Source organism: Schistocerca gregaria, unplaced genomic scaffold, assembly GCF_023897955.1.
Source record: "Schistocerca gregaria isolate iqSchGreg1 unplaced genomic scaffold, iqSchGreg1.2 ptg001082l, whole genome shotgun sequence".
In the NCBI taxonomy this organism is placed as follows: Eukaryota; Metazoa; Arthropoda; class Insecta; order Orthoptera; family Acrididae; genus Schistocerca; species Schistocerca gregaria.
In genome coordinates this window covers 148-21,714 of record NW_026062424.1, presented here as the reverse complement: position 1 = coordinate 21,714, position 21,567 = coordinate 148, and the positions used below count along the sequence as shown (strand labels likewise).

The following is a 21,567-nucleotide window of genomic DNA, read 5'->3' as shown; positions in this document are numbered from 1 at the left end:
GCGTCGCGCTTCTAGATATTTGCGTAATTCGCACGGTGCATAATCGGCTGTCACCTTCCGTCCCGACTTGTCCCGACTTTGCTCGACTGCCGCTCGCTGCCGCTCGGGTCGCGGTCCATATGACAGCACAAGCACGAGGAACATCTGCGAGATGGGCGCGGGCCGAACCGGCGTGTCCGAGGCGACGTGTGCGGCCGTTCGGAGCTACCAGAGCAGCTCTGTGCCGCGCCGTGCCGTGGAAAGGTGCGAAAACATGCACACAAGACACAGGCTTTTCGACAAAGTATCCATCTCTTGTAGCGACGAAAGGTAAATTTTTGTTTACAAATTTGCCGTTGTGCACTGCTACAAAACAATATGCCCTGACGTATTTCACAACATTTCTGTCACTTCATACTGTTTTGTTATTTCCAGAGACTCTTTGCAAGTCTTCCTTGGCGCACTCTTTTCAAACTGAGTTCCTTAATATCGTATCTTACGATAGTTTAAAATCAGTATGGAAGCATCTTTGTCACATGAGAAAGGTAGCATGAAAAAACGGCTGGCAGGGGTAGCGACAAGAAAGCAAGAAATGAAGACAGCCAGAGTTCCCAGGCGGTCGCCGATCCGAATATAAACGTTGTTGCTTATCTTCGGTGGTCGGACGGGAACAGGTTTTTTTTAATGTAGTTAGTTTTTGGAATTTAGCGCTCCTACAAAACAGTAGGCTCTGACGCATTTCAAGAGCACATCTGTCGATTCGCAGTGTTTCGTTATTTTCAACGAGTTCCTAGCACTCTTCCTCCGCGCATTCTTGTACAAACTGAGTTCATTACTGTAATTTCGCATCTTACGTTTAATACAGTAGTTTAAAATGCTTGTGGAAGCATCTTCGTCGCACCTGAGAGTTTGTATGAAAAGAGGGCTGGCAGGTGTAGTGACATAAAATTTAAAAGAAGAGAGGGAGCCAACAGCACCCGGTGTTCCCAGGCGGTCACCCATCCAAGTACTAACCGGGCCCGATGTTGCTTAACTTCGGTGATCGGACGAGAACCGGTGTATTCAACATGGTATGGCCGTTGGCGTCCTTATACTGTAGCCGCACGGCACAAGAAGGCTTCGCCTCTCCTCCCAATACACGCAATCGCCATTTTCGGTGGCACATTTGACGCAAAGCACGTCCTTCCACCTCGAAGGCGACGCGCAGTGCGGCGCGCCGCCACGTGGGTCAGACGCACAACACAGCTGCTCGTTGCACCGCCTGTCATTCGTTTGGTTCGTGCGGCCTCCGACACTCGCGGGAGACGCACCTTGTTATTGTTGTCCGTCGCAGGGATTGCGCGCGGCCGGGCGGCGGGTGGACTGCGCGGGGTGTGGCAGTGTCCTGCTGGACCGAGAGAAGCGTTCTCACCTGCCTGACACGCGTCGCGCTTCTAGATATTTGCGTAATTCGCACGGTGCATAATCGGCTGTCACCTTCCGTCCCGACTTGTCCCGACTTTGCTCGACTGCCGCTCGCTGCCGCTCGGGTCGCGGTCCATATGACAGCACAAGCACGAGGAACATCTGCGAGATGGGCGCGGGCCGAACCGGCGTGTCCGAGGCGACGTGTGCGGCCGTTCGGAGCTACCAGAGCAGCTCTGTGCCGCGCCGTGCCGTGGAAAGGTGCGAAAACATGCACACAAGACACAGGCTTTTCGACAAAGTATCCATCTCTTGTAGCGACGAAAGGTAAATTTTTGTTTACAAATTTGCCGTTGTGCACTGCTACAAAACAATATGCCCTGACGTATTTCACAACATTTCTGTCACTTCATACTGTTTTGTTATTTCCAGAGACTCTTTGCAAGTCTTCCTTGGCGCACTCTTTTCAAACTGAGTTCCTTAATATCGTATCTTACGATAGTTTAAAATCAGTATGGAAGCATCTTTGTCACATGAGAAAGGTAGCATGAAAAAACGGCTGGCAGGGGTAGCGACAAGAAAGCAAGAAATGAAGACAGCCAGAGTTCCCAGGCGGTCGCCGATCCGAATATAAACGTTGTTGCTTATCTTCGGTGGTCGGACGGGAACAGGTTTTTTTTAATGTAGTTAGTTTTTGGAATTTAGCGCTCCTACAAAACAGTAGGCTCTGACGCATTTCAAGAGCACATCTGTCGATTCGCAGTGTTTCGTTATTTTCAACGAGTTCCTAGCACTCTTCCTCCGCGCATTCTTGTACAAACTGAGTTCATTACTGTAATTTCGCATCTTACGTTTAATACAGTAGTTTAAAATGCTTGTGGAAGCATCTTCGTCGCACCTGAGAGTTTGTATGAAAAGAGGGCTGGCAGGTGTAGTGACATAAAATTTAAAAGAAGAGAGGGAGCCAACAGCACCCGGTGTTCCCAGGCGGTCACCCATCCAAGTACTAACCGGGCCCGATGTTGCTTAACTTCGGTGATCGGACGAGAACCGGTGTATTCAACATGGTATGGCCGTTGGCGTCCTTATACTGTAGCCGCACGGCACAAGAAGGCTTCGCCTCTCCTCCCAATACACGCAATCGCCATTTTCGGTGGCACATTTGACGCAAAGCACGTCCTTCCACCTCGAAGGCGACGCGCAGTGCGGCGCGCCGCCACGTGGGTCAGACGCACAACACAGCTGCTCGTTGCACCGCCTGTCATTCGTTTGGTTCGTGCGGCCTCCGACACTCGCGGGAGACGCACCTTGTTATTGTTGTCCGTCGCAGGGATTGCGCGCGGCCGGGCGGCGGGTGGACTGCGCGGGGTGTGGCAGTGTCCTGCTGGACCGAGAGAAGCGTTCTCACCTGCCTGACACGCGTCGCGCTTCTAGATATTTGCGTAATTCGCACGGTGCATAATCGGCTGTCACCTTCCGTCCCGACTTGTCCCGACTTTGCTCGACTGCCGCTCGCTGCCGCTCGGGTCGCGGTCCATATGACAGCACAAGCACGAGGAACATCTGCGAGATGGGCGCGGGCCGAACCGGCGTGTCCGAGGCGACGTGTGCGGCCGTTCGGAGCTACCAGAGCAGCTCTGTGCCGCGCCGTGCCGTGGAAAGGTGCGAAAACATGCACACAAGACACAGGCTTTTCGACAAAGTATCCATCTCTTGTAGCGACGAAAGGTAAATTTTTGTTTACAAATTTGCCGTTGTGCACTGCTACAAAACAATATGCCCTGACGTATTTCACAACATTTCTGTCACTTCATACTGTTTTGTTATTTCCAGAGACTCTTTGCAAGTCTTCCTTGGCGCACTCTTTTCAAACTGAGTTCCTTAATATCGTATCTTACGATAGTTTAAAATCAGTATGGAAGCATCTTTGTCACATGAGAAAGGTAGCATGAAAAAACGGCTGGCAGGGGTAGCGACAAGAAAGCAAGAAATGAAGACAGCCAGAGTTCCCAGGCGGTCGCCGATCCGAATATAAACGTTGTTGCTTATCTTCGGTGGTCGGACGGGAACAGGTTTTTTTTAATGTAGTTAGTTTTTGGAATTTAGCGCTCCTACAAAACAGTAGGCTCTGACGCATTTCAAGAGCACATCTGTCGATTCGCAGTGTTTCGTTATTTTCAACGAGTTCCTAGCACTCTTCCTCCGCGCATTCTTGTACAAACTGAGTTCATTACTGTAATTTCGCATCTTACGTTTAATACAGTAGTTTAAAATGCTTGTGGAAGCATCTTCGTCGCACCTGAGAGTTTGTATGAAAAGAGGGCTGGCAGGTGTAGTGACATAAAATTTAATAGAAGAGAGGGAGCCAACAGCACCCGGTGTTCCCAGGCGGTCACCCATCCAAGTACTAACCGGGCCCGATGTTGCTTAACTTCGGTGATCGGACGAGAACCGGTGTATTCAACATGGTATGGCCGTTGGCGTCCTTATACTGTAGCCGCACGGCACAAGAAGGCTTCGCCTCTCCTCCCAATACACGCAATCGCCATTTTCGGTGGCACATTTGACGCAAAGCACGTCCTTCCACCTCGAAGGCGACGCGCAGTGCGGCGCGCCGCCACGTGGGTCAGACGCACAACACAGCTGCTCGTTGCACCGCCTGTCATTCGTTTGGTTCGTGCGGCCTCCGACACTCGCGGGAGACGCACCTTGTTATTGTTGTCCGTCGCAGGGATTGCGCGCGGCCGGGCGGCGGGTGGACTGCGCGGGGTGTGGCAGTGTCCTGCTGGACCGAGAGAAGCGTTCTCACCTGCCTGACACGCGTCGCGCTTCTAGATATTTGCGTAATTCGCACGGTGCATAATCGGCTGTCACCTTCCGTCCCGACTTGTCCCGACTTTGCTCGACTGCCGCTCGCTGCCGCTCGGGTCGCGGTCCATATGACAGCACAAGCACGAGGAACATCTGCGAGATGGGCGCGGGCCGAACCGGCGTGTCCGAGGCGACGTGTGCGGCCGTTCGGAGCTACCAGAGCAGCTCTGTGCCGCGCCGTGCCGTGGAAAGGTGCGAAAACATGCACACAGGACACAGGCTTTTCGACAAAGTATCCATCTCTTGTAGCGACGAAAGGTAAATTTTTGTTTACAAATTTGCCGTTGTGCACTGCTACAAAACAATATGCCCTGACGTATTTCACAACATTTCTGTCACTTCATACTGTTTTGTTATTTCCAGAGACTCTTTGCAAGTCTTCCTTGGCGCACTCTTTTCAAACTGAGTTCCTTAATATCGTATCTTACGATAGTTTAAAATCAGTATGGAAGCATCTTTGTCACATGAGAAAGGTAGCATGAAAAAACGGCTGGCAGGGGTAGCGACAAGAAAGCAAGAAATGAAGACAGCCAGAGTTCCCAGGCGGTCGCCGATCCGAATATAAACGTTGTTGCTTATCTTCGGTGGTCGGACGGGAACAGGTTTTTTTTAATGTAGTTAGTTTTTGGAATTTAGCGCTCCTACAAAACAGTAGGCTCTGACGCATTTCAAGAGCACATCTGTCGATTCGCAGTGTTTCGTTATTTTCAACGAGTTCCTAGCACTCTTCCTCCGCGCATTCTTGTACAAACTGAGTTCATTACTGTAATTTCGCATCTTACGTTTAATACAGTAGTTTAAAATGCTTGTGGAAGCATCTTCGTCGCACCTGAGAGTTTGTATGAAAAGAGGGCTGGCAGGTGTAGTGACATAAAATTTAAAAGAAGAGAGGGAGCCAACAGCACCCGGTGTTCCCAGGCGGTCACCCATCCAAGTACTAACCGGGCCCGATGTTGCTTAACTTCGGTGATCGGACGAGAACCGGTGTATTCAACATGGTATGGCCGTTGGCGTCCTTATACTGTAGCCGCACGGCACAAGAAGGCTTCGCCTCTCCTCCCAATACACGCAATCGCCATTTTCGGTGGCACATTTGACGCAAAGCACGTCCTTCCACCTCGAAGGCGACGCGCAGTGCGGCGCGCCGCCACGTGGGTCAGACGCACAACACAGCTGCTCGTTGCACCGCCTGTCATTCGTTTGGTTCGTGCGGCCTCCGACACTCGCGGGAGACGCACCTTGTTATTGTTGTCCGTCGCAGGGATTGCGCGCGGCCGGGCGGCGGGTGGACTGCGCGGGGTGTGGCAGTGTCCTGCTGGACCGAGAGAAGCGTTCTCACCTGCCTGACACGCGTCGCGCTTCTAGATATTTGCGTAATTCGCACGGTGCATAATCGGCTGTCACCTTCCGTCCCGACTTGTCCCGACTTTGCTCGACTGCCGCTCGCTGCCGCTCGGGTCGCGGTCCATATGACAGCACAAGCACGAGGAACATCTGCGAGATGGGCGCGGGCCGAACCGGCGTGTCCGAGGCGACGTGTGCGGCCGTTCGGAGCTACCAGAGCAGCTCTGTGCCGCGCCGTGCCGTGGAAAGGTGCGAAAACATGCACACAAGACACAGGCTTTTCGACAAAGTATCCATCTCTTGTAGCGACGAAAGGTAAATTTTTGTTTACAAATTTGCCGTTGTGCACTGCTACAAAACAATATGCCCTGACGTATTTCACAACATTTCTGTCACTTCATACTGTTTTGTTATTTCCAGAGACTCTTTGCAAGTCTTCCTTGGCGCACTCTTTTCAAACTGAGTTCCTTAATATCGTATCTTACGATAGTTTAAAATCAGTATGGAAGCATCTTTGTCACATGAGAAAGGTAGCATGAAAAAACGGCTGGCAGGGGTAGCGACAAGAAAGCAAGAAATGAAGACAGCCAGAGTTCCCAGGCGGTCGCCGATCCGAATATAAACGTTGTTGCTTATCTTCGGTGGTCGGACGGGAACAGGTTTTTTTTAATGTAGTTAGTTTTTGGAATTTAGCGCTCCTACAAAACAGTAGGCTCTGACGCATTTCAAGAGCACATCTGTCGATTCGCAGTGTTTCGTTATTTTCAACGAGTTCCTAGCACTCTTCCTCCGCGCATTCTTGTACAAACTGAGTTCATTACTGTAATTTCGCATCTTACGTTTAATACAGTAGTTTAAAATGCTTGTGGAAGCATCTTCGTCGCACCTGAGAGTTTGTATGAAAAGAGGGCTGGCAGGTGTAGTGACATAAAATTTAAAAGAAGAGAGGGAGCCAACAGCACCCGGTGTTCCCAGGCGGTCACCCATCCAAGTACTAACCGGGCCCGATGTTGCTTAACTTCGGTGATCGGACGAGAACCGGTGTATTCAACATGGTATGGCCGTTGGCGTCCTTATACTGTAGCCGCACGGCACAAGAAGGCTTCGCCTCTCCTCCCAATACACGCAATCGCCATTTTCGGTGGCACATTTGACGCAAAGCACGTCCTTCCACCTCGAAGGCGACGCGCAGTGCGGCGCGCCGCCACGTGGGTCAGACGCACAACACAGCTGCTCGTTGCACCGCCTGTCATTCGTTTGGTTCGTGCGGCCTCCGACACTCGCGGGAGACGCACCTTGTTATTGTTGTCCGTCGCAGGGATTGCGCGCGGCCGGGCGGCGGGTGGACTGCGCGGGGTGTGGCAGTGTCCTGCTGGACCGAGAGAAGCGTTCTCACCTGCCTGACACGCGTCGCGCTTCTAGATATTTGCGTAATTCGCACGGTGCATAATCGGCTGTCACCTTCCGTCCCGACTTGTCCCGACTTTGCTCGACTGCCGCTCGCTGCCGCTCGGGTCGCGGTCCATATGACAGCACAAGCACGAGGAACATCTGCGAGATGGGCGCGGGCCGAACCGGCGTGTCCGAGGCGACGTGTGCGGCCGTTCGGAGCTACCAGAGCAGCTCTGTGCCGCGCCGTGCCGTGGAAAGGTGCGAAAGCATGCACACAAGACACAGGCTTTTCGACAAAGTATCCATCTCTTGTAGCGACGAAAGGTAAATTTTTGTTTACAAATTTGCCGTTGTGCACTGCTACAAAACAATATGCCCTGACGTATTTCACAACATTTCTGTCACTTCATACTGTTTTGTTATTTCCAGAGACTCTTTGCAAGTCTTCCTTGGCGCACTCTTTTCAAACTGAGTTCCTTAATATCGTATCTTACGATAGTTTAAAATCAGTATGGAAGCATCTTTGTCGCATGAGAAAGGTAGCATGAAAAAACGGCTGGCAGGGGTAGCGACAAGAAAGCAAGAAATGAAGACAGCCAGAGTTCCCAGGCGGTCGCCGATCCGAATATAAACGTTGTTGCTTATCTTCGGTGGTCGGACGGGAACAGGTTTTTTTTAATGTAGTTAGTTTTTGGAATTTAGCGCTCCTACAAAACAGTAGGCTCTGACGCATTTCAAGAGCACATCTGTCGATTCGCAGTGTTTCGTTATTTTCAACGAGTTCCTAGCACTCTTCCTCCGCGCATTCTTGTACAAACTGAGTTCATTACTGTAATTTCGCATCTTACGTTTAATACAGTAGTTTAAAATGCTTGTGGAAGCATCTTCGTCGCACCTGAGAGTTTGTATGAAAAGAGGGCTGGCAGGTGTAGTGACATAAAATTTAAAAGAAGAGAGGGAGCCAACAGCACCCGGTGTTCCCAGGCGGTCACCCATCCAAGTACTAACCGGGCCCGATGTTGCTTAACTTCGGTGATCGGACGAGAACCGGTGTATTCAACATGGTATGGCCGTTGGCGTCCTTATACTGTAGCCGCACGGCACAAGAAGGCTTCGCCTCTCCTCCCAATACACGCAATCGCCATTTTCGGTGGCACATTTGACGCAAAGCACGTCCTTCCACCTCGAAGGCGACGCGCAGTGCGGCGCGCCGCCACGTGGGTCAGACGCACAACACAGCTGCTCGTTGCACCGCCTGTCATTCGTTTGGTTCGTGCGGCCTCCGACACTCGCGGGAGACGCACCTTGTTATTGTTGTCCGTCGCAGGGATTGCGCGCGGCCGGGCGGCGGGTGGACTGCGCGGGGTGTGGCAGTGTCCTGCTGGACCGAGAGAAGCGTTCTCACCTGCCTGACACGCGTCGCGCTTCTAGATATTTGCGTAATTCGCACGGTGCATAATCGGCTGTCACCTTCCGTCCCGACTTGTCCCGACTTTGCTCGACTGCCGCTCGCTGCCGCTCGGGTCGCGGTCCATATGACAGCACAAGCACGAGGAACATCTGCGAGATGGGCGCGGGCCGAACCGGCGTGTCCGAGGCGACGTGTGCGGCCGTTCGGAGCTACCAGAGCAGCTCTGTGCCGCGCCGTGCCGTGGAAAGGTGCGAAAGCATGCACACAAGACACAGGCTTTTCGACAAAGTATCCATCTCTTGTAGCGACGAAAGGTAAATTTTTGTTTACAAATTTGCCGTTGTGCACTGCTACAAAACAATATGCCCTGACGTATTTCACAACATTTCTGTCACTTCATACTGTTTTGTTATTTCCAGAGACTCTTTGCAAGTCTTCCTTGGCGCACTCTTTTCAAACTGAGTTCCTTAATATCGTATCTTACGATAGTTTAAAATCAGTATGGAAGCATCTTTGTCGCATGAGAAAGGTAGCATGAAAAAACGGCTGGCAGGGGTAGCGACAAGAAAGCAAGAAATGAAGACAGCCAGAGTTCCCAGGCGGTCGCCGATCCGAATATAAACGTTGTTGCTTATCTTCGGTGGTCGGACGGGAACAGGTTTTTTTTAATGTAGTTAGTTTTTGGAATTTAGCGCTCCTACAAAACAGTAGGCTCTGACGCATTTCAAGAGCACATCTGTCGATTCGCAGTGTTTCGTTATTTTCAACGAGTTCCTAGCACTCTTCCTCCGCGCATTCTTGTACAAACTGAGTTCATTACTGTAATTTCGCATCTTACGTTTAATACAGTAGTTTAAAATGCTTGTGGAAGCATCTTCGTCGCACCTGAGAGTTTGTATGAAAAGAGGGCTGGCAGGTGTAGTGACATAAAATTTAAAAGAAGAGAGGGAGCCAACAGCACCCGGTGTTCCCAGGCGGTCACCCATCCAATTACTAACCGGGCCCGATGTTGCTTAACTTCGGTGATCGGACGAGAACCGGTGTATTCAACATGGTATGGCCGTTGGCGTCCTTATACTGTAGCCGCACGGCACAAGAAGGCTTCGCCTCTCCTCCCAATACACGCAATCGCCATTTTCGGTGGCACATTTGACGCAAAGCACGTCCTTCCACCTCGAAGGCGACGCGCAGTGCGGCGCGCCGCCACGTGGGTCAGACGCACAACACAGCTGCTCGTTGCACCGCCTGTCATTCGTTTGGTTCGTGCGGCCTCCGACACTCGCGGGAGACGCACCTTGTTATTGTTGTCCGTCGCAGGGATTGCGCGCGGCCGGGCGGCGGGTGGACTGCGCGGGGTGTGGCAGTGTCCTGCTGGACCGAGAGAAGCGTTCTCACCTGCCTGACACGCGTCGCGCTTCTAGATATTTGCGTAATTCGCACGGTGCATAATCGGCTGTCACCTTCCGTCCCGACTTGTCCCGACTTTGCTCGACTGCCGCTCGCTGCCGCTCGGGTCGCGGTCCATATGACAGCACAAGCACGAGGAACATCTGCGAGATGGGCGCGGGCCGAACCGGCGTGTCCGAGGCGACGTGTGCGGCCGTTCGGAGCTACCAGAGCAGCTCTGTGCCGCGCCGTGCCGTGGAAAGGTGCGAAAGCATGCACACAAGACACAGGCTTTTCGACAAAGTATCCATCTCTTGTAGCGACGAAAGGTAAATTTTTGTTTACAAATTTGCCGTTGTGCACTGCTACAAAACAATATGCCCTGACGTATTTCACAACATTTCTGTCACTTCATACTGTTTTGTTATTTCCAGAGACTCTTTGCAAGTCTTCCTTGGCGCACTCTTTTCAAACTGAGTTCCTTAATATCGTATCTTACGATAGTTTAAAATCAGTATGGAAGCATCTTTGTCGCATGAGAAAGGTAGCATGAAAAAACGGCTGGCAGGGGTAGCGACAAGAAAGCAAGAAATGAAGACAGCCAGAGTTCCCAGGCGGTCGCCGATCCGAATATAAACGTTGTTGCTTATCTTCGGTGGTCGGACGGGAACAGGTTTTTTTTAATGTAGTTAGTTTTTGGAATTTAGCGCTCCTACAAAACAGTAGGCTCTGACGCATTTCAAGAGCACATCTGTCGATTCGCAGTGTTTCGTTATTTTCAACGAGTTCCTAGCACTCTTCCTCCGCGCATTCTTGTACAAACTGAGTTCATTACTGTAATTTCGCATCTTACGTTTAATACAGTAGTTTAAAATGCTTGTGGAAGCATCTTCGTCGCACCTGAGAGTTTGTATGAAAAGAGGGCTGGCAGGTGTAGTGACATAAAATTTAAAAGAAGAGAGGGAGCCAACAGCACCCGGTGTTCCCAGGCGGTCACCCATCCAAGTACTAACCGGGCCCGATGTTGCTTAACTTCGGTGATCGGACGAGAACCGGTGTATTCAACATGGTATGGCCGTTGGCGTCCTTATACTGTAGCCGCACGGCACAAGAAGGCTTCGCCTCTCCTCCCAATACACGCAATCGCCATTTTCGGTGGCACATTTGACGCAAAGCACGTCCTTCCACCTCGAAGGCGACGCGCAGTGCGGCGCGCCGCCACGTGGGTCAGACGCACAACACAGCTGCTCGTTGCACCGCCTGTCATTCGTTTGGTTCGTGCGGCCTCCGACACTCGCGGGAGACGCACCTTGTTATTGTTGTCCGTCGCAGGGATTGCGCGCGGCCGGGCGGCGGGTGGACTGCGCGGGGTGTGGCAGTGTCCTGCTGGACCGAGAGAAGCGTTCTCACCTGCCTGACACGCGTCGCGCTTCTAGATATTTGCGTAATTCGCACGGTGCATAATCGGCTGTCACCTTCCGTCCCGACTTGTCCCGACTTTGCTCGACTGCCGCTCGCTGCCGCTCGGGTCGCGGTCCATATGACAGCACAAGCACGAGGAACATCTGCGAGATGGGCGCGGGCCGAACCGGCGTGTCCGAGGCGACGTGTGCGGCCGTTCGGAGCTACCAGAGCAGCTCTGTGCCGCGCCGTGCCGTGGAAAGGTGCGAAAACATGCACACAAGACACAGGCTTTTCGACAAAGTATCCATCTCTTGTAGCGACGAAAGGTAAATTTTTGTTTACAAATTTGCCGTTGTGCACTGCTACAAAACAATATGCCCTGACGTATTTCACAACATTTCTGTCACTTCATACTGTTTTGTTATTTCCAGAGACTCTTTGCAAGTCTTCCTTGGCGCACTCTTTTCAAACTGAGTTCCTTAATATCGTATCTTACGATAGTTTAAAATCAGTATGGAAGCATCTTTGTCACATGAGAAAGGTAGCATGAAAAAACGGCTGGCAGGGGTAGCGACAAGAAAGCAAGAAATGAAGACAGCCAGAGTTCCCAGGCGGTCGCCGATCCGAATATAAACGTTGTTGCTTATCTTCGGTGGTCGGACGGGAACAGGTTTTTTTTAATGTAGTTAGTTTTTGGAATTTAGCGCTCCTACAAAACAGTAGGCTCTGACGCATTTCAAGAGCACATCTGTCGATTCGCAGTGTTTCGTTATTTTCAACGAGTTCCTAGCACTCTTCCTCCGCGCATTCTTGTACAAACTGAGTTCATTACTGTAATTTCGCATCTTACGTTTAATACAGTAGTTTAAAATGCTTGTGGAAGCATCTTCGTCGCACCTGAGAGTTTGTATGAAAAGAGGGCTGGCAGGTGTAGTGACATAAAATTTAAAAGAAGAGAGGGAGCCAACAGCACCCGGTGTTCCCAGGCGGTCACCCATCCAAGTACTAACCGGGCCCGATGTTGCTTAACTTCGGTGATCGGACGAGAACCGGTGTATTCAACATGGTATGGCCGTTGGCGTCCTTATACTGTAGCCGCACGGCACAAGAAGGCTTCGCCTCTCCTCCCAATACACGCAATCGCCATTTTCGGTGGCACATTTGACGCAAAGCACGTCCTTCCACCTCGAAGGCGACGCGCAGTGCGGCGCGCCGCCACGTGGGTCAGACGCACAACACAGCTGCTCGTTGCACCGCCTGTCATTCGTTTGGTTCGTGCGGCCTCCGACACTCGCGGGAGACGCACCTTGTTATTGTTGTCCGTCGCAGGGATTGCGCGCGGCCGGGCGGCGGGTGGACTGCGCGGGGTGTGGCAGTGTCCTGCTGGACCGAGAGAAGCGTTCTCACCTGCCTGACACGCGTCGCGCTTCTAGATATTTGCGTAATTCGCACGGTGCATAATCGGCTGTCACCTTCCGTCCCGACTTGTCCCGACTTTGCTCGACTGCCGCTCGCTGCCGCTCGGGTCGCGGTCCATATGACAGCACAAGCACGAGGAACATCTGCGAGATGGGCGCGGGCCGAACCGGCGTGTCCGAGGCGACGTGTGCGGCCGTTCGGAGCTACCAGAGCAGCTCTGTGCCGCGCCGTGCCGTGGAAAGGTGCGAAAACATGCACACAAGACACAGGCTTTTCGACAAAGTATCCATCTCTTGTAGCGACGAAAGGTAAATTTTTGTTTACAAATTTGCCGTTGTGCACTGCTACAAAACAATATGCCCTGACGTATTTCACAACATTTCTGTCACTTCATACTGTTTTGTTATTTCCAGAGACTCTTTGCAAGTCTTCCTTGGCGCACTCTTTTCAAACTGAGTTCCTTAATATCGTATCTTACGATAGTTTAAAATCAGTATGGAAGCATCTTTGTCGCATGAGAAAGGTAGCATGAAAAAACGGCTGGCAGGGGTAGCGACAAGAAAGCAAGAAATGAAGACAGCCAGAGTTCCCAGGCGGTCGCCGATCCGAATATAAACGTTGTTGCTTATCTTCGGTGGTCGGACGGGAACAGGTTTTTTTTAATGTAGTTAGTTTTTGGAATTTAGCGCTCCTACAAAACAGTAGGCTCTGACGCATTTCAAGAGCACATCTGTCGATTCGCAGTGTTTCGTTATTTTCAACGAGTTCCTAGCACTCTTCCTCCGCGCATTCTTGTACAAACTGAGTTCATTACTGTAATTTCGCATCTTACGTTTAATACAGTAGTTTAAAATGCTTGTGGAAGCATCTTCGTCGCACCTGAGAGTTTGTATGAAAAGAGGGCTGGCAGGTGTAGTGACATAAAATTTAAAAGAAGAGAGGGAGCCAACAGCACCCGGTGTTCCCAGGCGGTCACCCATCCAAGTACTAACCGGGCCCGATGTTGCTTAACTTCGGTGATCGGACGAGAACCGGTGTATTCAACATGGTATGGCCGTTGGCGTCCTTATACTGTAGCCGCACGGCACAAGAAGGCTTCGCCTCTCCTCCCAATACACGCAATCGCCATTTTCGGTGGCACATTTGACGCAAAGCACGTCCTTCCACCTCGAAGGCGACGCGCAGTGCGGCGCGCCGCCACGTGGGTCAGACGCACAACACAGCTGCTCGTTGCACCGCCTGTCATTCGTTTGGTTCGTGCGGCCTCCGACACTCGCGGGAGACGCACCTTGTTATTGTTGTCCGTCGCAGGGATTGCGCGCGGCCGGGCGGCGGGTGGACTGCGCGGGGTGTGGCAGTGTCCTGCTGGACCGAGAGAAGCGTTCTCACCTGCCTGACACGCGTCGCGCTTCTAGATATTTGCGTAATTCGCACGGTGCATAATCGGCTGTCACCTTCCGTCCCGACTTGTCCCGACTTTGCTCGACTGCCGCTCGCTGCCGCTCGGGTCGCGGTCCATATGACAGCACAAGCACGAGGAACATCTGCGAGATGGGCGCGGGCCGAACCGGCGTGTCCGAGGCGACGTGTGCGGCCGTTCGGAGCTACCAGAGCAGCTCTGTGCCGCGCCGTGCCGTGGAAAGGTGCGAAAACATGCACACAAGACACAGGCTTTTCGACAAAGTATCCATCTCTTGTAGCGACGAAAGGTAAATTTTTGTTTACAAATTTGCCGTTGTGCACTGCTACAAAACAATATGCCCTGACGTATTTCACAACATTTCTGTCACTTCATACTGTTTTGTTATTTCCAGAGACTCTTTGCAAGTCTTCCTTGGCGCACTCTTTTCAAACTGAGTTCCTTAATATCGTATCTTACGATAGTTTAAAATCAGTATGGAAGCATCTTTGTCACATGAGAAAGGTAGCATGAAAAAACGGCTGGCAGGGGTAGCGACAAGAAAGCAAGAAATGAAGACAGCCAGAGTTCCCAGGCGGTCGCCGATCCGAATATAAACGTTGTTGCTTATCTTCGGTGGTCGGACGGGAACAGGTTTTTTTTAATGTAGTTAGTTTTTGGAATTTAGCGCTCCTACAAAACAGTAGGCTCTGACGCATTTCAAGAGCACATCTGTCGATTCGCAGTGTTTCGTTATTTTCAACGAGTTCCTAGCACTCTTCCTCCGCGCATTCTTGTACAAACTGAGTTCATTACTGTAATTTCGCATCTTACGTTTAATACAGTAGTTTAAAATGCTTGTGGAAGCATCTTCGTCGCACCTGAGAGTTTGTATGAAAAGAGGGCTGGCAGGTGTAGTGACATAAAATTTAAAAGAAGAGAGGGAGCCAACAGCACCCGGTGTTCCCAGGCGGTCACCCATCCAAGTACTAACCGGGCCCGATGTTGCTTAACTTCGGTGATCGGACGAGAACCGGTGTATTCAACATGGTATGGCCGTTGGCGTCCTTATACTGTAGCCGCACGGCACAAGAAGGCTTCGCCTCTCCTCCCAATACACGCAATCGCCATTTTCGGTGGCACATTTGACGCAAAGCACGTCCTTCCACCTCGAAGGCGACGCGCAGTGCGGCGCGCCGCCACGTGGGTCAGACGCACAACACAGCTGCTCGTTGCACCGCCTGTCATTCGTTTGGTTCGTGCGGCCTCCGACACTCGCGGGAGACGCACCTTGTTATTGTTGTCCGTCGCAGGGATTGCGCGCGGCCGGGCGGCGGGTGGACTGCGCGGGGTGTGGCAGTGTCCTGCTGGACCGAGAGAAGCGTTCTCACCTGCCTGACACGCGTCGCGCTTCTAGATATTTGCGTAATTCGCACGGTGCATAATCGGCTGTCACCTTCCGTCCCGACTTGTCCCGACTTTGCTCGACTGCCGCTCGCTGCCGCTCGGGTCGCGGTCCATATGACAGCACAAGCACGAGGAACATCTGCGAGATGGGCGCGGGCCGAACCGGCGTGTCCGAGGCGACGTGTGCGGCCGTTCGGAGCTACCAGAGCAGCTCTGTGCCGCGCCGTGCCGTGGAAAGGTGCGAAAACATGCACACAAGACACAGGCTTTTCGACAAAGTATCCATCTCTTGTAGCGACGAAAGGTAAATTTTTGTTTACAAATTTGCCGTTGTGCACTGCTACAAAACAATATGCCCTGACGTATTTCACAACATTTCTGTCACTTCATACTGTTTTGTTATTTCCAGAGACTCTTTGCAAGTCTTCCTTGGCGCACTCTTTTCAAACTGAGTTCCTTAATATCGTATCTTACGATAGTTTAAAATCAGTATGGAAGCATCTTTGTCACATGAGAAAGGTAGCATGAAAAAACGGCTGGCAGGGGTAGCGACAAGAAAGCAAGAAATGAAGACAGCCAGAGTTCCCAGGCGGTCGCCGATCCGAATATAAACGTTGTTGCTTATCTTCGGTGGTCGGACGGGAACAGGTTTTTTTTAATGTAGTTAGTTTTTGGAATTTAGCGCTCCTACAAAACAGTAGGCTCTGACGCATTTCAAGAGCACATCTGTCGATTCGCAGTGTTTCGTTATTTTCAACGAGTTCCTAGCACTCTTCCTCCGCGCATTCTTGTACAAACTGAGTTCATTACTGTAATTTCGCATCTTACGTTTAATACAGTAGTTTAAAATGCTTGTGGAAGCATCTTCGTCGCACCTGAGAGTTTGTATGAAAAGAGGGCTGGCAGGTGTAGTGACATAAAATTTAAAAGAAGAGAGGGAGCCAACAGCACCCGGTGTTCCCAGGCGGTCACCCATCCAAGTACTAACCGGGCCCGATGTTGCTTAACTTCGGTGATCGGACGAGAACCGGTGTATTCAACATGGTATGGCCGTTGGCGTCCTTATACTGTAGCCGCACGGCACAAGAAGGCTTCGCCTCTCCTCCCAATACACGCAATCGCCATTTTCGGTGGCACATTTGACGCAAAGCACGTCCTTCCACCTCGAAGGCGACGCGCAGTGCGGCGCGCCGCCACGTGGGTCAGACGCACAACACAGCTGCTCGTTGCACCGCCTGTCATTCGTTTGGTTCGTGCGGCCTCCGACACTCGCGGGAGACGCACCTTGTTATTGTTGTCCGTCGCAGGGATTGCGCGCGGCCGGGCGGCGGGTGGACTGCGCGGGGTGTGGCAGTGTCCTGCTGGACCGAGAGAAGCGTTCTCACCTGCCTGACACGCGTCGCGCTTCTAGATATTTGCGTAATTCGCACGGTGCATAATCGGCTGTCACCTTCCGTCCCGACTTGTCCCGACTTTGCTCGACTGCCGCTCGCTGCCGCTCGGGTCGCGGTCCATATGACAGCACAAGCACGAGGAACATCTGCGAGATGGGCGCGGGCCGAACCGGCGTGTCCGAGGCGACGTGTGCGGCCGTTCGGAGCTACCAGAGCAGCTCTGTGCCGCGCCGTGCCGTGGAAAGGTGCGAAAACATGCACACAAGACACAGGCTTTTCGACAAAGTATCCATCTCTTGTAGCGACGAAAGGTAAATTTTTGTTTACAAATTTGCCGTTGTGCACTGCTACAAAACAATATGCCCTGACGTATTTCACAACATTTCTGTCACTTCATACTGTTTTGTTATTTCCAGAGACTCTTTGCAAGTCTTCCTTGGCGCACTCTTTTCAAACTGAGTTCCTTAATATCGTATCTTACGATAGTTTAAAATCAGTATGGAAGCATCTTTGTCGCATGAGAAAGGTAGCATGAAAAACGGCTGGCAGGGGTAGCGACAAGAAAGCAAGAAATGAAGACAGCCAGAGTTCCCAGGCGGTCGCCGATCCGAATATAAACGTTGTTGCTTATCTTCGGTGGTCGGACGGGAACAGGTTTTTTTTTAAATGTAGTTAGTTTTTGGAATTTAGCGCTCCTACAAAACAGTAGGCTCTGACGCATTTCAAGAGCACATCTGTCGATTCGCAGTGTTTCGTTATTTTCAACGAGTTCCTAGCACTCTTCCTCCGCGCATTCTTGTACAAACTGAGTTCATTACTGTAATTTTCGCATCTTACGTTTAATACAGTAGTTTAAAATGCTTGTGGAAGCATCTTCGTCGCACCTGAGAGTTTGTATGAAAAGAGGGCTGGCAGGTGTAGTGACATAAAATTTAAAAGAAGAGAGGGAGCCAACAGCACCCGGTGTTCCCAGGCGGTCACCCATCCAAGTACTAACCGGGCCCGATGTTGCTTAACTTCGGTGATCGGACGAGAACCGGTGTATTCAACATGGTATGGCCGTTGGCGTCCTTATACTGTAGCCGCACGGCACAAGAAGGCTTCGCCTCTCCTCCCAATACACGCAATCGCCATTTTCGGTGGCACATTTGACGCAAAGCACGTCCCTTCCACCTCGAAGGCGACGCGCAGTGCGGCGCGCCGCCACGTGGGGTCAGACGCACAACACAGCTGCTCGTTGCACCGCCTGTCATTCGTTTGGTTCGTGCGGCCTCCGACACTCGCGGGAGACGCACCTTGTTATTGTTGTCCGTCGCAGGGATTGCGCGCGGCCGGGCGGCGGGGTGGACTGCGCGGGGTGTGGCAGTGTCCTGCTGGACCGAGAGAAGCGTTCTCACCTGCCTGACACGCGTCGCGCTTCTAGATATTTGCGTAATTCGCACGGTGCATAATCGGCTGTCACCTTCCGTCCCGACTTGTCCCGACTTTGCTCGACTGCCGCTCGCTGCCGCTCGGGTCGCGGTCCATATGACAGCACAAGCACGAGGAACATCTGCGAGATGGGCGCGGGCCGAACCGGCGTGTCCGAGGCGACGTGTGCGGCCGTTCGGAGCTACCAGAGCAGCTCTGTGCCGCGCCGTGCCGTGGAAAGGTGCGAAAAACATGCACACAAGACACAGGCTTTTCGACAAAGTATCCATCTCTTGTAGCGACGAAAGGTAAATTTTTGTTTACAAATTTGCCGTTGTGCACTGCTACAAAACAATATGCCCTGACGTATTTCACAACATTTCTGTCACTTCATACTGTTTTGTTATTTCCAGAGACTCTTTGCAAGTCTTCCTTGGCGCACTCTTTTCAAACTGAGTTCCTTAATATCGTATCTTACGATAGTTTAAAATCAGTATGGAAGCATCTTTGTCACATGAGAAAGGTAGCATGAAAAAACGGCTGGCAGGGGTAGCGACAAGAAAGCAAGAAATGAAGACAGCCAGAGTTCCCAGGCGGTCGCCGATCCGAATATAAACGTTGTTGCTTATCTTCGGTGGTCGGACGGGAACAGGTTTTTTTTTATGTAGTTAGTTTTTGGAATTTAGCGCTCCTACAAAACAGTAGGCTCTGACGCATTTCAAGAGCACATCTGTCGATTCGCAGTGTTTCGTTATTTTCAACGAGTTCCTAGCACTCTTCCTCCGCGCATTCTTGTACAAACTGAGTTCATTACTGTAATTTCGCATCTTACGTTTAATACAGTAGTTTAAAATGCTTGTGGAAGCATCTTCGTCGCACCTGAGAGTTTGTATGAAAAGAGGGCTGGCAGGTGTAGTGACATAAAATTTAAAAGAAGAGAGGGAGCCAACAGCACCCGGTGTTCCCAGGCGGTCACCCATCCAAGTACTAACCGGGCCCGATGTTGCTTAACTTCGGTGATCGGACGAGAACCGGTGTATTCAACATGGTATGGCCGTTGGCGTCCTTATACTGTAGCCGCACGGCACAAGAAGGCTTCGCCTCTCCTCCCAATACACGCAATCGCCATTTTCGGTGGCACATTTGACGCAAAGCACGTCCTTCCACCTCGAAGGCGACGCGCAGTGCGGCGCGCCGCCACGTGGGTCAGACGCACAACACAGCTGCTCGTTGCACCGCCTGTCATTCGTTTGGTTCGTGCGGCCTCCGACACTCGCGGGAGACGCACCTTGTTATTGTTGTCCGTCGCAGGGATTGCGCGCGGCCGGGCGGCGGGTGGACTGCGCGGGGGTGTGGCAGTGTCCTGCTGGACCGAGAGAAGCGTTCTCACCTGCCTGACACGCGTCGCGCTTCTAGATATTTGCGTAATTCGCACGGTGCATAATCGGCTGTCACCTTCCGTCCCGACTTGTCCCCGACTTTGCTCGACTGCCGCTCGCTGCCGCTCGGGTCGCGGTCCATATGACAGCACAAGCACGAGGAACATCTGCGAGATGGGCGCGGGCCGAACCGGCGTGTCCGAGGCGACGTGTGCGGCCGTTCGGAGGCTACCAGAGCAGCTCTGTGCCGCGCCGTGCCGTGGAAAGGTGCGAAAACATGCACACAAGACACAGGCTTTTCGACAAAGTATCCATCTCTTGTAGCGACGAAAGGTAAATTTTTGTTTACAAATTTGCCGTTGTGCACTGCTACAAAACAATATGCCCTGACGTATTTCACAACATTTCTGTCACTTCATACTGTTTTGTTATTTCCAGAGACTCTTTGCAAGTCTTCCTTGGCGCACTCTTTTCAAACTGAGTTCCTTAATATCGTATCTTACGATAGTTTTAAAATCAGTATGGAAGCATCTTTGTCACATGAGAAAGGTAGCATGAAAAAAACGGCTGGCAGGGGTAGCGACAAGAAAGCAAGAAATGAAGACAGCCAGAGTTCCCAGGCGGTCGCCGATCCGAATATAAACGTTGTTGCTTATCTTCGGTGGTCGGACGGGGAACAGGTTTTTTTTAATTGTAGTTAGTTTTTGGAATTTAGCGCTCCTACAAAACAGTAGGCTCTGACGCATTTCAAGAGCACATCTGTCGATTCGCAGTGTTTCGTTATTTTCAACGAGTTCCTAGCACTCTTCCCTCCGCGCATTCTTGTACAAACTGAGTTCATTACTGTAATTTCGCATCTTACGTTTAATACAGTAGTTTAAAATGCCTTGTGGAAGCATCTTCGTCGCACCTGAGAGTTTGTATGAAAGAGGGCTGGCAGGTGTAGTGACATAAAATTTAAAAGAAGAGAGGGAGCCAACAGCACCCGGTGTTCCCAGGCGGTCACCCATCCAAGTACTAACCGGGCCCGATGTTGCTTAACTTCGGTGATCGGACGAGAACCGGTGTATTCAACATGGTATGGCCGTTGGCGTCCTTATACTGTAGCCGCACGGCACAAGAAGGCTTCGCCTCTCCTCCCAATACACGCAATCGCCATTTTCGGTGGCACATTTGACGCAAAGCACGTCCTTCCACCTCGAAGGCGACGCGCAGTGCGGCGCGCCGCCACGTGGGTCAGACGCACAACACAGCTGCTCGTTGCACCGCCTGTCATTCGTTTGGTTCGTGCGGCCTCCGACACTCGCGGGAGACGCACCTTGTTATTGTTGTCCGTCGCAGGGATTGCGCGCGGCCGGGCGGCGGGTGGACTGCGCGGGGTGTGGCAGTGTCCTGCTGGACCGAGAGAAGCGTTCTCACCTGCCTGACACGCGTCGCGCTTCTAGATATTTGCGTAATTCGCACGGTGCATAATCGGCTGTCACCTTCCGTCCCGACTTGTCCCGACTTTGCTCGACTGCCGCTCGCTGCCGCTCGGGGTCGCGGTCCATATGACAGCACAAGCACGAGGAACATCTGCGAGATGGGGCGCGGGCCGAACCGGCGTGTCCGAGGCGACGTGTGCGGCCGTTCGGAGCTACCAGAGCAGCTCTGTGCCGCGCCGTGCCGTGGAAAGGTGCGAAAGCATGCACACAAGACACAGGCTTTTCGACAAAGTATCCATCTCTTGTAGGCGACGAAAGGTAAATTTTTGTTTACAAATTTGCCGTTGTGCACTGCTACAAAACAATATGCCCTGACGTATTTCACAACATTTCTGTCACTTCATACTGTTTTGTTATTTCCAGAGACTCTTTGCAAGTCTTCCTTGGCGCACTCTTTTCAAACTGAGTTCCTTAATATCGTATCTTACGATAGTTTAAAATCAGTATGGAAGCATCTTTGTCGCATGAGAAAGGTAGCATGAAA

At 51.8% G+C, this 21,567-nt stretch overlaps 15 non-coding genes across 15 annotated transcripts; all 15 read right to left on the bottom strand.

Moving 5' to 3' along the window:
- Positions 1-944: 944 nt before the first annotated feature.
- On the bottom strand, positions 945-1,063 carry LOC126328002 (5S ribosomal RNA). The gene has a single exon (XR_007561611.1). It is a non-coding gene; the product is annotated as a 5S ribosomal RNA (ribosomal RNA).
- Positions 1,064-2,345: 1,282 nt separating this feature from the next.
- Positions 2,346-2,464, bottom strand: LOC126328001 (5S ribosomal RNA). Its single transcript, XR_007561610.1, has one exon. It is a non-coding gene; the product is annotated as a 5S ribosomal RNA (ribosomal RNA).
- Positions 2,465-3,746: 1,282 nt separating this feature from the next.
- LOC126328000 (5S ribosomal RNA) lies at positions 3,747-3,865 on the bottom strand. The gene has a single exon (XR_007561609.1). It is a non-coding gene; the product is annotated as a 5S ribosomal RNA (ribosomal RNA).
- A 1,282-nt stretch (positions 3,866-5,147) lies between these two features.
- On the bottom strand, positions 5,148-5,266 carry LOC126327999 (5S ribosomal RNA). Its single transcript, XR_007561608.1, has one exon. It is a non-coding gene; the product is annotated as a 5S ribosomal RNA (ribosomal RNA).
- Positions 5,267-6,548: 1,282 nt separating this feature from the next.
- On the bottom strand, positions 6,549-6,667 carry LOC126327998 (5S ribosomal RNA). Its single transcript, XR_007561607.1, has one exon. It is a non-coding gene; the product is annotated as a 5S ribosomal RNA (ribosomal RNA).
- A 1,282-nt stretch (positions 6,668-7,949) lies between these two features.
- Positions 7,950-8,068, bottom strand: LOC126327997 (5S ribosomal RNA). Its single transcript, XR_007561606.1, has one exon. It is a non-coding gene; the product is annotated as a 5S ribosomal RNA (ribosomal RNA).
- A 1,282-nt stretch (positions 8,069-9,350) lies between these two features.
- Positions 9,351-9,469, bottom strand: LOC126327992 (5S ribosomal RNA). The gene has a single exon (XR_007561602.1). It is a non-coding gene; the product is annotated as a 5S ribosomal RNA (ribosomal RNA).
- A 1,282-nt stretch (positions 9,470-10,751) lies between these two features.
- On the bottom strand, positions 10,752-10,870 carry LOC126327995 (5S ribosomal RNA). Its single transcript, XR_007561605.1, has one exon. It is a non-coding gene; the product is annotated as a 5S ribosomal RNA (ribosomal RNA).
- A 1,282-nt stretch (positions 10,871-12,152) lies between these two features.
- Positions 12,153-12,271, bottom strand: LOC126327994 (5S ribosomal RNA). The gene has a single exon (XR_007561604.1). It is a non-coding gene; the product is annotated as a 5S ribosomal RNA (ribosomal RNA).
- A 1,282-nt stretch (positions 12,272-13,553) lies between these two features.
- LOC126327993 (5S ribosomal RNA) lies at positions 13,554-13,672 on the bottom strand. The gene has a single exon (XR_007561603.1). It is a non-coding gene; the product is annotated as a 5S ribosomal RNA (ribosomal RNA).
- Positions 13,673-14,954: 1,282 nt separating this feature from the next.
- On the bottom strand, positions 14,955-15,073 carry LOC126328038 (5S ribosomal RNA). The gene has a single exon (XR_007561646.1). It is a non-coding gene; the product is annotated as a 5S ribosomal RNA (ribosomal RNA).
- Positions 15,074-16,355: 1,282 nt separating this feature from the next.
- LOC126328027 (5S ribosomal RNA) lies at positions 16,356-16,474 on the bottom strand. Its single transcript, XR_007561635.1, has one exon. It is a non-coding gene; the product is annotated as a 5S ribosomal RNA (ribosomal RNA).
- Positions 16,475-17,758: 1,284 nt separating this feature from the next.
- On the bottom strand, positions 17,759-17,877 carry LOC126328016 (5S ribosomal RNA). The gene has a single exon (XR_007561624.1). It is a non-coding gene; the product is annotated as a 5S ribosomal RNA (ribosomal RNA).
- A 1,286-nt stretch (positions 17,878-19,163) lies between these two features.
- On the bottom strand, positions 19,164-19,282 carry LOC126328004 (5S ribosomal RNA). The gene has a single exon (XR_007561613.1). It is a non-coding gene; the product is annotated as a 5S ribosomal RNA (ribosomal RNA).
- A 1,290-nt stretch (positions 19,283-20,572) lies between these two features.
- LOC126327989 (5S ribosomal RNA) lies at positions 20,573-20,691 on the bottom strand. The gene has a single exon (XR_007561599.1). It is a non-coding gene; the product is annotated as a 5S ribosomal RNA (ribosomal RNA).
- Positions 20,692-21,567: the final 876 nt, after the last annotated feature.